Raw genomic sequence first — 15,731 nt, forward strand, 5'->3', positions numbered from 1 at the left:
TCATAGATTTTTAGCCACCAGCTCACACATTTTTGTCTTAGCTCAGGAAGGATGACTACAGAGCACAATAATTTATGCAGTAGCTCACAACTTTAATACAAGTAGCTCACAAAGTAGAATTTTTGCTCACAAGACTGCAGCTTAGAGGGAATGTTGCCTGTGAGTCATTTTTTTTAAATGCTCAAGTTATTCTAAATAAAAATACCTGAGTCAAAAATAACTCTAATTTCCCTGCTCCTAATATAGGGAGTGAGTGTGTCAATGCTAACTATAGGATGCACTGAAATTTGAAATGGCGTCAGATCATACTCAAAAGCTCATGCTTCTAGAAGATGAAGAAAAAAAGAAAGCCACACCTTTTTCAGATAATTATCTTCTCAATAAGAAGCAGACAGCGCCTTGACAAGAAAGCTGACAAAATGTGATTCTACTTTTCCTCCAAGACACTGAAGGCAGCGTATGTGATTCTAAGCCCACAATGACCATGTCAAGTAGGATAGCCTGAAAGAAAGTGAATGGCAAAAGTTCACTTTGTGTAAACACCTAAAGTTGTCTTACCCATATTAAGGCTATTGGACTATCAGTGTCAATAGTGTCTATTCTGCCTGGCAGCAATTCTCCAGGGTCTTAGGTAGAGGTCTTTTATACTACCATACCCTGTTAACTGGAGATACAGATGACTTGGAACTTTCTACATGTCAAAAATATTTTCTATCCATAGGCTCACCCCCATCATGGCAGCATGAGGATTTCAATGGGTGATTGCATCAGTAATGCACAGCAGTGCTCTTTTAGTACCAAATTTACAGTGTGCCCTACCCAGATTTGACTCATTCCATGACGTACCAGCCATTACCTTTAGATAGCTTACATAGGCATTGCTGAATTTCCCACATCAAGCTAGAAAGCAGAAGTGTGATAGTCAAGTATTTTTTTGCTCATTCCCACACTCTACATTCAGACCCTTTCCTGAATTGCAAGTCTGTCTCTTATTGGTAGCAGCCTGCTTTTGCTCACACCAGGAAATAAACTGTCATGTTTTTCAGTGAGCCAGTAGCCCCATTGGTGAGGTGGAATCACTGAAACATATTCTCATTCATTGTCCTTGCTATAAGGAATTTAGAGACCAATAAGGAAGTTAGGGACAAGACAATTCTTCCCATTTTGGAACAGTCTAAGGTGCTAACGGATAAGATATCTCTGGGCAAATTGTTAACTGATGAAATACTGGCAATCATTAGAGTGACAGCTAGGTTTTGCGTGCAAGTGATCAAACAGAAGAATAGTTTTAAATAATGGTCCATTTTTCATAGACAGCTTAGTTCTGATTTGGTTGGGTTTACTTTGAATGCTGAGCCTGCATTCTACATCTTTCTCTCTCTCTCCGATTTCTATTGAGAATTGCAGTGTATATATTCTACATACCAACAGAACAAAGCATTAGACAAGTGCACCTTTAAGACCAACTAAGTTTTATTCAGAATGTAAGCTTTCGTATGCGCTTAAGCAGACTTCATCAGACAAAATGGGAATGGCAAGCAGCAATTCTTAATATAAGTGGGCAATGAGTTGGTACATACCAATGAGAAAAGTCAAGTAGTGTTCTGGGATTGGTTTCTCCTGATTGGTTAGTTTCACACTTGGCGTGCCTTTTGAAATAGGAGACTCTTCCAGCTGAATTTACTGTGGGGTAGCTATTAGTGTCCCCCCCCCCCCTTTATCAGTAGTCAAGGAGTTTGCTGGAGGGGGAAAAAAAAACACTGCCAGGCACTGCTTTTAAAATTTAGTGAGAGTCAATGCTGACCACTTGGTTGGAGAGGAGGCAGAGATGTCAGTGCTTTGCAGCCTGAGTTCCCCCCATTGTTATTTAGAAATAACAAAAGGAGATGTTAAGATGGTAAAGTAAACAAAGTAAGTTCTACAGCATTATTGGGGGGGGGGGGGTGCTCCCTAAATTTATGGGGAGGGATCTCCTCTATAAATTCATAGGTAGTGATAATGGAGGCCCCTCCCTGTGATGTCACTGGATTAGATGCCTATGGCTGGGCCCCAGCCCCCCCCCCTCGGGAAATTGAGAAGTCTATGGCTTGCCCCAGAACCACTAATTTTGGAAGGGGTGTTGAAAGACCTGAGTCAGATTGAGGTGACAAAAGAGGAGGTCCTACAACTGATAGACAAATTAAAAACTAATAAGTCACCGGGTCCAGATGGCATACATCCGAGAGTTCTGAAAGAACTCAAAGTTGAACTTGGGGATCTTCTAACAAAAATCTGTAATCTTTCATTGAAATCTGCCTCCGTTCCTGAGGACTGGAAGGTAGCAAATGTCACCCCCATCTTTAAAAAGGGTTCCAGAGGAGATCCGGGAAATTACAGGCCAGCCAGTCTGACTTCAATACCGGGAAAGTTCGTAGAAACCATTATCAAGGACAGAATGAGTAGGCACATTGATGAACACGGGTTATTGAGGAAGACTCAGCATGGGTTCTGCAAGGGAAGATCTTGCCTCACTAACCTGTTACATTTCTTTGAGGGGGTGAACAAACATGTGGACAAAGGAGACCCGATAGATGTTGTTTACCTTGACTTCCAGAAAGCTTTTGATAAAGTTCCTCATCAAAGGCTCCTTAGAAAGCTCAAGAGTCATGGAGTAAAAGGACAGGTCCTCTTGTGGATCAAAAACTGGCTGAGTAATAGGAAGCAGAGAGTGAGTGTAAATGGGCAGTCTTCGCAGTGGAGGACGGTAAGCAGTGGGGTGCCGCAGGGCTCGGTACTGGGTCCCATGCTCTTTAACTTGTTCATAAATGATTTAGAGTTGGGAGTGAGCAGTGAAGTGGCCAAGTTTGCGGATGACACTAAATTGTTCAGGGTGGTGAGAACCAGAGAGGATTGTGAGGAACTCCAAAGGGATCTGTTGAGGCTGGGTGAGTGGGCGTCAACGTGGCAGATGCAGTTTAATGTGGCCAAGTGCAAAGTAATGCACATTGGGGCCAAGAATCCCAGCTACAAATACAAGTTGATGGGGTGTGAACTGGCAGAGACTGACCAAGAGAGAGATCTTGGGGTTGTGGTAGATAACTCACTGAAAATGTCAAGACAGTGTGTGTTTGCAATAAAAAAGGCCAACGCCATGCTGGGAATTATTAGGAAGTGAATTGAAAACAAATCAGCCAGTATCATAATGCCCCTGTATAAATCGATGGTGCAGTCTCATTTGGAGTACTGTGTGCAGTTCTGGTCGCCGCACCTCAAAAAGGATATTATAGCATTGGAGAAAGTCCAGAGAAGGGCAACTAGAATGATTAAAGGGCTGGAGCACTTTCCCTATGAAGAAAGGTTGAAACGCTTGGGACTCTTTAGCTTGGAGAAACGTCGACTGCGGGGTGACATGATAGAGGTTTACAAGATAATGCATGGGATGGAGAAAGTAGAGAAAGAAGTACTTTTCTCCCTTTCTCACAATACAAGAACTCGTGGGCATTCGATGAAATTGCTGAGCAGACAGGTTAAAACGGATAAAAGGAAGTATTTCTTCACCCAAAGGGTGATTAACATGTGGAATTCACTGCCACAGGAGGTGGTGGCAGCCACAAGTATAGCCACCTTCAAGAGGGGTTTAGATAAAAATATGGAGCACAGGTTCATCAGTGGCTATTAGCCACAGTGTGTGTATATATAAAATTTTTGCCACTGTGTGGCACAGAGTGTTGGACTGGATGGGCCCTTGGCCTGATCCAACATGGCTTCTCTTATGTTCTTATGTTCTATGCCCTGACTGCTAGAGCTGCTCTAAATTGGTGCTTAATAAGCTCGTATTGAAGACCAGAATTTCTGACTCTTTTCCTTCCTTTCCTTTAAAAAAAAAGATTAAGGATATTTCGATCTGGCTTTGTAATTTGACAGATATAAATTTGGAGTTGGTTTTTAAATACTTTGCAAAACAGTAGGATTTTATAATCCTTGTTTGCATTCTTTCCCCTACTCTTTCCCCACAACCCCACAATTTTTCCTGTATGGATCTTAATAAAAAATTAACTAACTGAAATGCAACAGGAGATTAAAGAAAAACTGCCATCTGCATTGCAAGATAAGTGGGATAGAATCATATAGTTGGAAGGGACCTCCAGGGCCATCTAGTCCAACCCCCTGCACAATGCAGGAAGCTCACAAATACCTCCCCCTAAATTCACAGGATCTTCATTGCTGTCAGATGGCCATCTAGCCTCTGTTTAAAAATCTCCAAAGAAGGAGAGCCCACCACCTCCCAAGGAAGTCTGTTCCACTGAGGAACCGCTCTAATGGTCAGGAAGTTCTTCCTAATGTTGAGCTGGGAACTTTTTTGATTTAATTTCAATCCATTGGTTCTGGTCCTACCTTCTGGGGCCACAGAAAACAATTCCACACCATCCTCTATATGACAGCCCTTCAAGTTCTTGAAAATGGTGATATCATCTCTCAGCCGCCTCTTCTCCAGGCCAAACATCACCAGCTCCTTCAACCTTTCCTCATAGGACTTGGATGATGCAGTAGATGACTACAGGCAGAGAGCTGGTGGCATATACCCCACCCCCCTCCATTCTCATTCCTTTATAGACAAAGTAACAAAAACTTTTCAAAGTAACAAAGGAGGTGTCTGGAGAAGTATTTTCTGTCTTTTATCATCTTTGACATATATATATAATTATGTTAAATAAACCTTCCCCCTTTCTGTATTTCCTTTATACTATATCTTCCATATACATTTTCTGTATCATAGATATACTGCTTTCAAGTACAATCCGAGAGAGAGAGAGAAAACTTGAAAGCAGCATATCTGTGACTCACATGTCCTCTCAATTTACTCAGAAGCATTAAATATTTCAATGTATTTCAGACTACACATTATATTTGATTCTGTTTGGAGTCCCAATGACCAAAAGGATTTTTTTTTTCTGGCGTACCATCAAAATATAACTATGCAATTTGTAGTTTGTCAACAATTACCACATCCTGGAATAATGTCATCAAGATGTAAGCATGTATATTCTGGCAGTCATCTATATCTGCATTAATGAGATCCTTTGTTCAGGAAAAGATGACAGGAACACACAGAATAGCCAAAGGCAAATGCTTTTTCTGAAATCACAGGACTAGATCAATGTTTCCACTGACGTTTCCATTTGCTCTCTTTTCCCATCATTTAGCTACTCAAATTGGCTTAAGAATACATTTGAAAAAAATTGCTTTGAGCCTCTGTTGTTTCACATTAGATCTAACTATGAATGCTTGAACACCAGCCAGTTTAGTTCATGTCCTGTTTGTTGACAGTGAAAAGAGAGCTGATGTTTCTGACGAACAGTTCAACTGTTGTTAACCTGTTTGGAGCTGTTCAACACATTACTTCACTGTATTTCTTCTTAGTTATGCCATACAGTGCAACTGGTTTTCTGCTCATGCTCGTTGTCATACAGAATTTTACTATCCTTGCATTCTTGCTACAGAACTGCTCTGCTCTGCCAGCAATTTTTGTGCAGCAATTAAATTAGCCATTTATCATATAAATTATTTATAAGCATACACTCTATTTCAATAAAATACTACTCTTTGATGTTGATCTGCATATTCCCAAGTGACACTAGGTTCAGCCCCTCCCCAGCCAAGCCGGCTTGCCAGCGCTTAGGCTGGGGGCCGTCTTTGCCCCCTCGGAAGGAGGGAGGAGCGGCATCACCCGACATACGGGTGTTTGCTTGGGCGCGGAGTCGGGGCTATATAAGCCCCGGCTCCCCGCCCTCTGCCACGCAGTTCCTTTTGGCTCTCTGCCCGCCCACCCTCCCTCTGGCAGTACAGGCGTATGCTGGTCGCCTTATTAGGGGCCAGGTAGGAATTTTTTCACTTCCACACAATTGGCTCCTGTGGGGGTGTTTTTCGCCTACCTTGTACTGCCTAGTAATGTTAGATTTGGTTATTGGTATTTGTTATGGTCGCAGGCTGGAGGAGGTTTGGACACAGGGTTTTTCAGGGGAGCACCTATGCCCTAGCACCGTTGGTGCGGTGGTCTGTATGAACCGTAGATGGGCTACACGGCTCAGTGCGGGGAATGCAGATCACAGGGAGCCTCACCTGGGGCGGATCTTTCCATGGGGATTGATGCTTGCCCAGGTGGTGTATGGCTGGAGGCCTGGCCGCTCAGCTACAACCCGAATACGGCGGGCTTTTGCTGGGGGCAGGGTGGCTCGCCCTTTGGACAAGGCGGGGTCCGGGGTTGACCCCAGGGCTTGTCTGGTTTAGGTTTTCACCCCTGCCAGTTACAGTTAATTTTAATAAAGCGGCCTGGTTTAAAACCCAACACTTGTGTCTGCTTCTTCATTCCGAATGGGGGGGCAAAAGGCAGCCAATTGGTTTTGGGGATGTTATTTTTTTTTTGAGAATTTTGTTTCCACAGAGGTTCTAGAACACCATTCAGCCATGTTCCCCCAGGAAAAAAAAAAACATGATTAATATTGCATACCAAATCTGACTATGACAAAAATATTTAACCATGTACAATTTAACAGGCATACTAAAACAGATCAGCTATCAGCCTGTAATCATTCAATTTATGCTATATATAATTGTTTGGTCAAAAATACCAATGCATATACTCAGGTCCAGTGAATCAGAGTAGGCCAGGTAGGCAGCCACCTACAGGCACCCATGGGCAGGCCCGTGAAGGCTTCCCTAGCTATGCCAGGGAAGCTGGAAATAAAAGCAGCTGGCTGGCAAGGCAAGAGGCAAGGTAGAGGGATGGAGCTCTTGGCTCCTTCCTGCTGCCTCTCCACCTCTTCCTGCCTTGGTCAGCTGCTGTCAGCAGCTGGAGGAGCTTCTTCACGCCCCCAGTGCTGCTGCCGAGGAAGGAAGATAGGCTGGAGAGGAGCCACCCAGCTCTTCCCAATGGCGGCAGATTAATGAGCAGCACAGCGCAGTGCCAGGTGGGGGGGAGGGCCCATGGAAGGCGGGAAGCCAGGGGCAAGGGAGTGCCTTGCCCGGGGCAGCACAAGGCTGCTGGCATGCTAGTGCCAGTGCTGAATATACTCAATATATTTCATGGTCCAATAATCATTTCAAATATGGATCAAAATAAGCCTGAACAAATGATGTACTCTTTTAAATGATCTAGTATAAATCTTTGGGTCAAAAAATACCAAAAAATATACTCAATCCAAACTTCCTATAGATTATATGGTCAAATAATCATTTCAGATATGGATCAAAGTAGTCCCATAAACCTGAAAAAACAGCACCCCATTTCAATAAGGATCTTCTTCATAGTCATAAGATATTCCACTTGCCTCATCTCTTAACATGATATCAAACCTCAGTTCCATGAAGTAGCACACAAGTAAATGTGAAGTTTCCTTCCAAAAGCACAGGCATTGACTCATTAGATCCACATGCTTTGGACCACTTTTTTTGGAATGGTTTAGGTAGAAGAACTATTTTGTGCTTTGAGCTAATTGTTTTGAACATCTTAATCAGGGTTTTTCCCCCTGGGGGAACATGGCTGAATGGTGTTCTGGAACCTCTGTGGGAAAAAAATTCTAAAAATAATAATTAAAAGTTCATGAGGGGGGCACCCATGTGTTTCTACTTCATTTTCCTCTTGAGAGTTCCGGCACTTCTTTTTCCAGAAAAAAGTCCTGATCTTAATGATGTTAACTTAACACAAACATGTTGTGCAAACTTAAGCAGCTCTTTCACATGAAAAAAAAAAAAAAGGCTTAGTGATCATCTCAGGCCTGACTAACACATTTGAAGACATGTTATACTGTTGAAAACACATTTGTTGTGAAATTTGCAGCATCTCTAGATCTACCAAAAGAGAATACTCATGCCTAGAGTTGCTGAATCAGTCTAACCAACTGATGGGGGACTTACCAGGATGCTTTAGGAGAGGGGAGGGAAGAACCATGGTGTCCCTATGCTATGGCGTCCCACCCCGCAATGTGCCTATGTCACCAGGAAGTGGTGCGGGCACATCAGTGATGTCAGGGGGCAATGCTTTGGTTTGGAGGCAAAACTCTATGGTATAATTAGACCTGATGTCACTAACATCCCCATGTTAGTTTCAGGTGACTCAGGCATGTCATGGGGCAGGGTTCCATGACATAGGTATGCCATTTTTTTTCCTTCCCAGGAAGGAGGGGAGGGCAGAGAGGAGCACCTGAAACAAGGAATCCCCACTAACTGGGGGGACCTGGCAATCCTACTCATGCTAGAAGCCATGCTAAATGTCCAGTAAGGTCCTGTGTTGCCTCCTGGCATCATTCTCAAAATCTTCAGTAACATACAGTACAGACACCACCTTGAAATGAAGTGGAAATTTCCTCTCTTCACGGCAAGAACACTGCTGGTTCTGGTTATGCCAGTGCGGGTACTGGTACAGAGAACACTATCTACCCCCTGGAATGGTCTGAAAGCAGGTGATAGTTCCAGAATCTGGAAATGACTGATAAATTGCACATTGCATGGCCTGCAGTTACTGAGTATTTTGATGGTACACCAGAAGACTTTTGAACATTGAGACTCAAAACAGAATCTAAAGGAGTATGTAGGGAGCCATTCACTGACACATTTGGTTGCTCCTGAGCACATTTAAAGGCTATGATTCACAGTTACAGTGCTTCCATGCACATTTTTTTTTAATAGGAGGCATCCCATCAACATTATTTGTTTGGTCCTTTCTTCTCCTCCCTCCTGCAGGGTGAGAAGAGAGGTGATACAGGGAGCAAGTGCCTGCAGGGGTCTGGCAGTGGGGTCATCTGGGGAGGGGGGTAGACTGCAGGGCCTCTGGTTCACCTTTCCCTTTATCTAGCCAATCAGGCCAGGCATGCCTAGGGGTGGGCAGGGAGTGGGGGCACTGCACAGATTTAAATGTGGACCATGCCTCCTGACTTCATTTGGCTCCATGGTCTTTCACTCACCAGTCCCTCTCCCTTTGTTTTTCCTGCATGATGCATGTGTCTGTCAGGTATGGTTCTCTGCTTGGCTTGTTTTGCCTCTTATATCTCAGTTTGATGACTGCAAACAGGAAACTGACATTTTCGATGACTGAGTCCATCATTAACCTGTTTGAGGCTGTTTAAAGTGTTGCTTTGCTGCAATCCCCTGTAGCAATGCCATGCAGTGTAACTGGCTTTTTGAACAGGCTCGGTGTCACAAAGCACAATTCCATTGCCTCTGCATCTTTGCTACATAGCTGTTCTGTTCCACAGGCAATTTTTAAATAGAAAATCAAACCAGTCATTTGTCGTAGAAATCATTCATAGATATATGCTGTGTTTTAATTTTTAAAAATCCTATCCTTTGATATTTATTGAAGTATTCCCAAGGGATGCTAATGGCTGCCAACCAGTCTCTCAGCACAGCAGCATCTTTATCCATGCAAAGTTTCACAAAAAAAATCAATGAAACCCTTCAATGCAAACATTCGAGGTTCTTTGGCATAAACCAAACAGACTCAACAATCAATTCAATTCTGACCAACACTTTTGAATATCTTAAGTAACTCTGAACGTGCTTATTATGAAGTTTGCAGTATCCCTAGATCTAACAAGAGATCCACTCCCAGACTCCTAATACCAAACATCATTTTGTCTCCCTCATGCTCTATGAGGGGGCCACCTTCAAAGCTGAAAAGCTGAAAAAGCCCTCTCTTCACATTTAGAATGCTCCTGGTTCCAATCATGCTATCCCTGGACTGGTACAGAGAACAGGCAAGTCTCCCCTAGAGCAATCTGAAAGCAGATGATAATGTTTGAGTCAGAAAGAGCTCCTTCGATTTCTTGCATGCTTCAGGGAGTGAGACTGTGAATGTTAAATATGGCATGTATGGAACATGCTGAAATTAGGATTGTTTGTAGCATGTATGAGGTAGTCACTGTTAAAAGGCTGGTTGCATAACCTGGAGTTTAGTTAGGCTGAATGTCATCAACGGCTTGCCAGTAAGCCCAGAAAAAACTTTGAATTCAGGTCTCTGTCATTGAGGTAGGGTGTATTCACAATAGAGATGGGCATGAACCAAAAAAAATGAACCATAGTCCAGGCACAAACTAGGCCAGTTCATGTGTGAGGAAGAGGCCCCTTTTTCCCCAAACATAAGTCACAAGCAAGGTTGCCAGAACGCCTGGAGAAGTGGGCTTGCTCCAATCTGGTTATAAAGTGTGGGCAAAGCCATCCAGAGGCATAACGGGGCTTGTGTGTGTCTAGATACATGTTGTACGGGCATTTCAACTTGGTATAGAGCATTTGCCCAACAACGGATATTTCCCCCGTCGCTGCACGGGCCAGCCAGGGAGTGGAAGAGACCTGCGCCGCCACGGAACTATCTGGGCAGTATTGTTTTGTAGTACTGGACAAAGAACCCACCATGTTAAGCCAGCATCACACGCAGCCATCTTCCCAGCAGGCTGGAATTCATTCCTTCGTGGTATAAAGATCACGTACACACCTCAAGTCACCCGCAGCCCCAAGCAACCTGTTTAGCCCATGAATGGAATAACCGGTCGACTACTGATGCTCTTTGTCTAACAAGACACTAGACAGCGGCCCCCTGCCCGAGAGATCAAAGAATGAGAGGGAGAACATTTCCTGACACATCCAAGTCCTTTGATCTACACCGGGGAGACCTAGGTGCATATGTGATTCCCAATTGTCACCTCTTCAAACAATCCCAAGCCCCCAACCATTTCCATTCCGATACCTGTGGAGACGTCCCAGACCCTGGCGCTACCTGGAAGTTTCAAGGATGCCCAAGACAGGTAAAGCTCATTGGTCAAAACAAGCACCCAACCAGGTGTCATCTAGGGACACACCATTGGTTCCGAGGATGCCCATCCCTCTGGGTCATCACAGAACCTGCCCATCTCTCCGCCCCGTCACCACCCATCCCCTGAGGGGTCAAAGGAGCCCTTATAACCTCTGACCCTGCTCCGCACGTGTGTGCTTCTGTCAGTATCCCGCATCCAGCTGTATAGATCCACCCCCGATTCCTGATCAGTTTCGGATCCTCCCCCATTCCCCCAACTATCGCCACTGGAGCCTTCCTGGAAGACTACGGTGGTAAATATCGCCCTGTCTGTGTATCCGTTTATGTTCCCCTATCGATCTATCTATGTTTCTTAGACCTGTGTGAATGTGAGATTGAATTGCATTTTATCTTGTGTGAAGGAACTATTTTATTCCAATAAAGTACAACTATTTTTACCAAATTAGAATCCTTTTCTTGAGCATTTACTCTCTGAATGGTTGAGCCTGGTATACATTGGAAAAAGATCCCTGTTTGAGCCAGATGCCCACCTGACTAATTCCCCAACCTCATTTTGGGGGCATTTGGCCTAACACATGGTTTGTTTTGTATCGATTTGTTTGGTCACATCATTCCCAAACTCAAAAATGAACCTTTTTTTAATTCTCTTAGAAGTTCGGGTGGTTCATTTTTGTGGTTTGTTCTCCAGACATTCTGGTGTTGATTCAATCAACTCCTAGGCAATACTGGGGGCGAACTTGTGGAGAGCCCTAGAAACACCCAAAGTAGTTTCCATAGCTTGATTGGCAGCTCTGGGAGCCAACCACGGAGCTTCCATTTTTCTCTATGGGAGCAGATTATATACCAAAATATTGCACACTGATTAGCTGATTTTACTTGGCAGCATGAAGAGAAAGGAGTTAGTTGTTGTGAGAGCAGAAGAACTGTTTCATGCAAGGCTAATTTATGGGAGGCTTTGAGGGACTCCTTTTTTTCCACACACTGTAGGAAATTTTTTTAAACACCTCTCCTGGTCCAAAACCAAGTAGCAAACAATTGTAAAATTTAAATCAATTATTCTGGAGAGAGACATTGCCTTCTTTGTGCATTGGCTCAGAATTATATATAGGTCTGATCTTCATGGGAAGCCCAGCCTCATGTTGTAAGTTATCATTGCTCCCTTTTCAATTTTTTTGATTAATGATAATATAATAATGATATATTTTCATTATGTTGAGGAAATATTGCAAACTTGCCTGGCCCTTAAGTTTTGCAATTTGCTAAGTGTGTGCTACTCGGTTTTAGGCCACTGAAGAACATGTGCGGCCTAGGTGGGAACATGTGTGGCCCAGGCTGCGGGAACTGCATTGGCTGCCAATTGTATACCGAGTTCGTTACAAGGTGCTGGTTATTACCTTTAAAGCCCTATATGGCCGAGGACCTGCCTACCTTAAGGACTGCCTACCTTAAGGACCGTTCCAGCTCACAAAACCTTCTGGAAATCCCTGGGCCTAAGGAGGCCAAGCTTCTAATTTAGTTTGCAACATATAATTATAAACTTTCTTAATTATTTTCTCCTCTTCCCTTAATAACAATTTGTCAAAATCGAAGTTTGCTTTTGTAAATCCTTTCGCCTTGTCTGAATTATATTTGGTTATTACTTGATTTCTGGTCCACCAATCCATGCTTATCCCTCTAGAGTCTAGATCTTCTTTTCCTCTTAAGTTATCTTTATCATCCAAAATATCCTGATATCTAATTATCTTTTTAAAGTTAAACAGTTGAGGCAGAGTTGACGCCTCTTCAGGAGATATCCATCTTGGTGTCTTAACATAAATCAATCTTCTGATTTTTAACCAAACCTCGTAAATGGTTTTGCGGATCAAATGATTTTTAAAATATTTCTGCCCTTTTTGCACATACCATAGATTAGCATGCCAACCCGATTGTAGATCTGAGCCTTCTAAGGCTAATATACGCGTATTCTCCAACCGGATCCATTCTTTTAGCCAAAGTGTGACACACGCAACATAGTATGTTTCCCAATCTGGGAGTCCTAATCCGCCCATATCTTTTTTGTCTTTTAAAGTTTTCCATTTTATCCGAGATCGGTTACCTTGCCAAATAAAGGCTCTTACTAGTTGGTCTATTTTAGTAAAGAAGGGTTTCCTTATCCCAAAACTAATCATTTGAAACAGGAACATGACTTTAGGAAGGACCATCATCTTAATTAACGCTATCCTTCCCATAAAAGACAGTTTCATATTCGCCCATTTTTTTAAAGAAGAGTCAATTTCCTTTAACAGAGGTACATAATTGTTATCGTATAGATTGCTACACTTATTGGAGAAAGTTATCCCCAAATATTTTATTTTTGTTTCATTACTAAATCCGGTTAATCTTTCAAGCTCTCTCACCTCTTGTGGAGAGATATTTTTATTGAGCATCTTAGATTTTTGCTTATTTATTCTTAGACCCGCGACCTGACCATAGTCTTCTAATTCTTTTAAAATCTCCTCCACGGACTCTCTGTTATTTTGTGATATCAATACCAAATCATCGGCATACGCTAAAATCTTATACGACTCTTTCTTAATTTCTAACCCTTTAATTTTGGTATTAGCCCTAATTAGGTTATTTAAGATTTCCAATAATAAAATAAAGAGCAGCGGAGAGAGTGGGCATCCTTGTCTTGTACCTTTATGTATCTTTACCTCTTCTGTTAAATCTCCATTAATAATAAATCTAGCAACTTGTTCTGTATACAGAGCTTGTATGTTCTTGATAAAAATCTCGCCAAAACTCATCTCCCCTAATGCTCTGATCATAAAATCCCAATTAACATTATCGAAAGCCTTCTCGGCATCGATAAACAAAAGAATCATTTGTTTTTCTCTATGTAAGTCGTAATATTCTAATATATTAGATATAATCCTGATGTTTGTTCGCATATATCTTTTCGGGAGGAATCCAGCCTGGTCAGAATGAATTATATTTGCCAGAATTTTTTTAAGTCTATTCGCTATAATAGAGGTATAAATCTTGTAATCTATGTTTAATAGAGAAATCGGGCGATAGTTCTTAATATCCTCTAGATCTTTTGATGTTTTGGGAATAAGTGATACATTTGCCCTTTTCCAAGATTCCGGAATTAACTGAGTTTCCCAAATCTCCTCAATCAGGTTTTTATATTGGATTATAATATCTTCTTTAAAGCATATGTAATATTCGGCTGGCAGCCCGTCCGGTCCTGCTGCCTTGTTCTTTTTTAGTCTAGCCCATACTTCTTCAATTTCCTCAATTATAATTGGACTTGCTAGACTAATCCTTTGCTCTTCGGTTAAGTTCTGTATCATTTTTTTCTCTTTAAAATAAGCTTCTATCTTGTCGGAATTCACCTCATCTTTACTATATAATTGAGAGTAAAAATCCCATATTATTTTTTTCTTTTCTTCTGTTGCTGCTTTCTGACTACCATCTTTATCTTTCAAGACCCTTATTATTTTCTTTTCTTTCTCTTTTCTTATCTTGTATGACAGCCATTTACCTGGCTTATTTGCATTTTCAAAAAATTGAGATCTGGTATATTGAATCTTCTTTTTCATCTCATCCAAAAATATTAAATGTATCTTGTGTTGCACTAACTTCATTTCAGCTTTAATTTGTTGAACCGTAGGTTTCTCTTTTAAGCAACTCTCTTTCTGCCTAAGCAATTCAGTTAAATTTGTTAAAATTTTATTCTCTTCTCGTTTTTTGAAATTATTAAAACTTATTGCTAACCCTCTCATATACGCTTTACTGGTCTCCCACAGTAATCTGTGGGAAGTCTCTCTCTGGGAATTAATCTGAAAGAATACCTTCATCTCCTCCTTAATAAATTTCACAAATTGTTTATCGTCTAAAAGCCTTGTATTAAACCTCCATCCTTGTCTTTTCTTAACATCTTTTATAGATATCATAATCGGATTATGGTCCGCTATTGTGCACGGTAATATTTCTGCATCTTCCAATATCTTAATTAGTCCAGCTGTCACCCAGATCATGTCGATGCGCGACCAGGAATTATGTCTCCCAGAAAAAAAATGTAAAGTCACTTTTGTTTGGATATATGACTCGCCAGGGATCTACCAGGGTAAACTCATCTGCCATTCTGAAAAAAATATCAGGTAGTGTATTACTACCTAATTTTTTCCTGCCTTTTTAATGATTTATAGAGTTTCTATCTTGAATGGGACAAGTAACCGCATTAAAATCTCCTAATAGACAAATCTCATCATAATTGTATGCACTGATCTTTGTATATAAATCTCTATAAAATTGGGTCTGTTTAACATTAGGTGCATAAATATTAACTAACAAAAACTTTATAGTTTCCATAATTATCTCTATGCCTTGCATCCTTGCATCCTCTGTTTGAAAAATCAGTTTGGCTTGCAATCGCTCATTAACATAGGTCACCAAACCCCTTTTTTTTTTCCAGTTCTGAGGTCACAAACATATTACCTAGCTTCTTATTAAACAGATATGCCTCGTCCCTTTTTCTTAAATGAGTCTCCTGCAAGCATATAATGTCCAAATTTAATTTCTTTAATTGCTGAAAAACACGTTTCCTTTTTTGGGGCGAGTTCAGGCCATTTACATTCTGAGACAAAATCTTTAAACTATTCGCCATTTAGGAATCTAAACAATATCTTAATCTTCCTTAAAAAAATTCTTCTTTTTCTTTTGAGCTCTTGTCTCTCTCTGCCCTCGCTCTTGCGCTTGTTCAATTTCAGTTTCGGTCTTTTCTTCTTGTAAACGGTAATCTACAGCCTCAACTGGGTCTAATTGCCTTCCTGGGCTCCAATTTCCTTTAGAAATCCTTCTATCCACTTTCTTCTCCCACGTTCTAGCTTGATTAAGTATAAAATCCTCTGCCTTCTCTGGGGAGTCAATCTTGTATCTTACACCACCGTATGTAAACAACACC

Source organism: Heteronotia binoei, chromosome 17 (assembly GCF_032191835.1).
Source record: "Heteronotia binoei isolate CCM8104 ecotype False Entrance Well chromosome 17, APGP_CSIRO_Hbin_v1, whole genome shotgun sequence".
In the NCBI taxonomy this organism is placed as follows: Eukaryota; Metazoa; Chordata; class Lepidosauria; order Squamata; family Gekkonidae; genus Heteronotia; species Heteronotia binoei.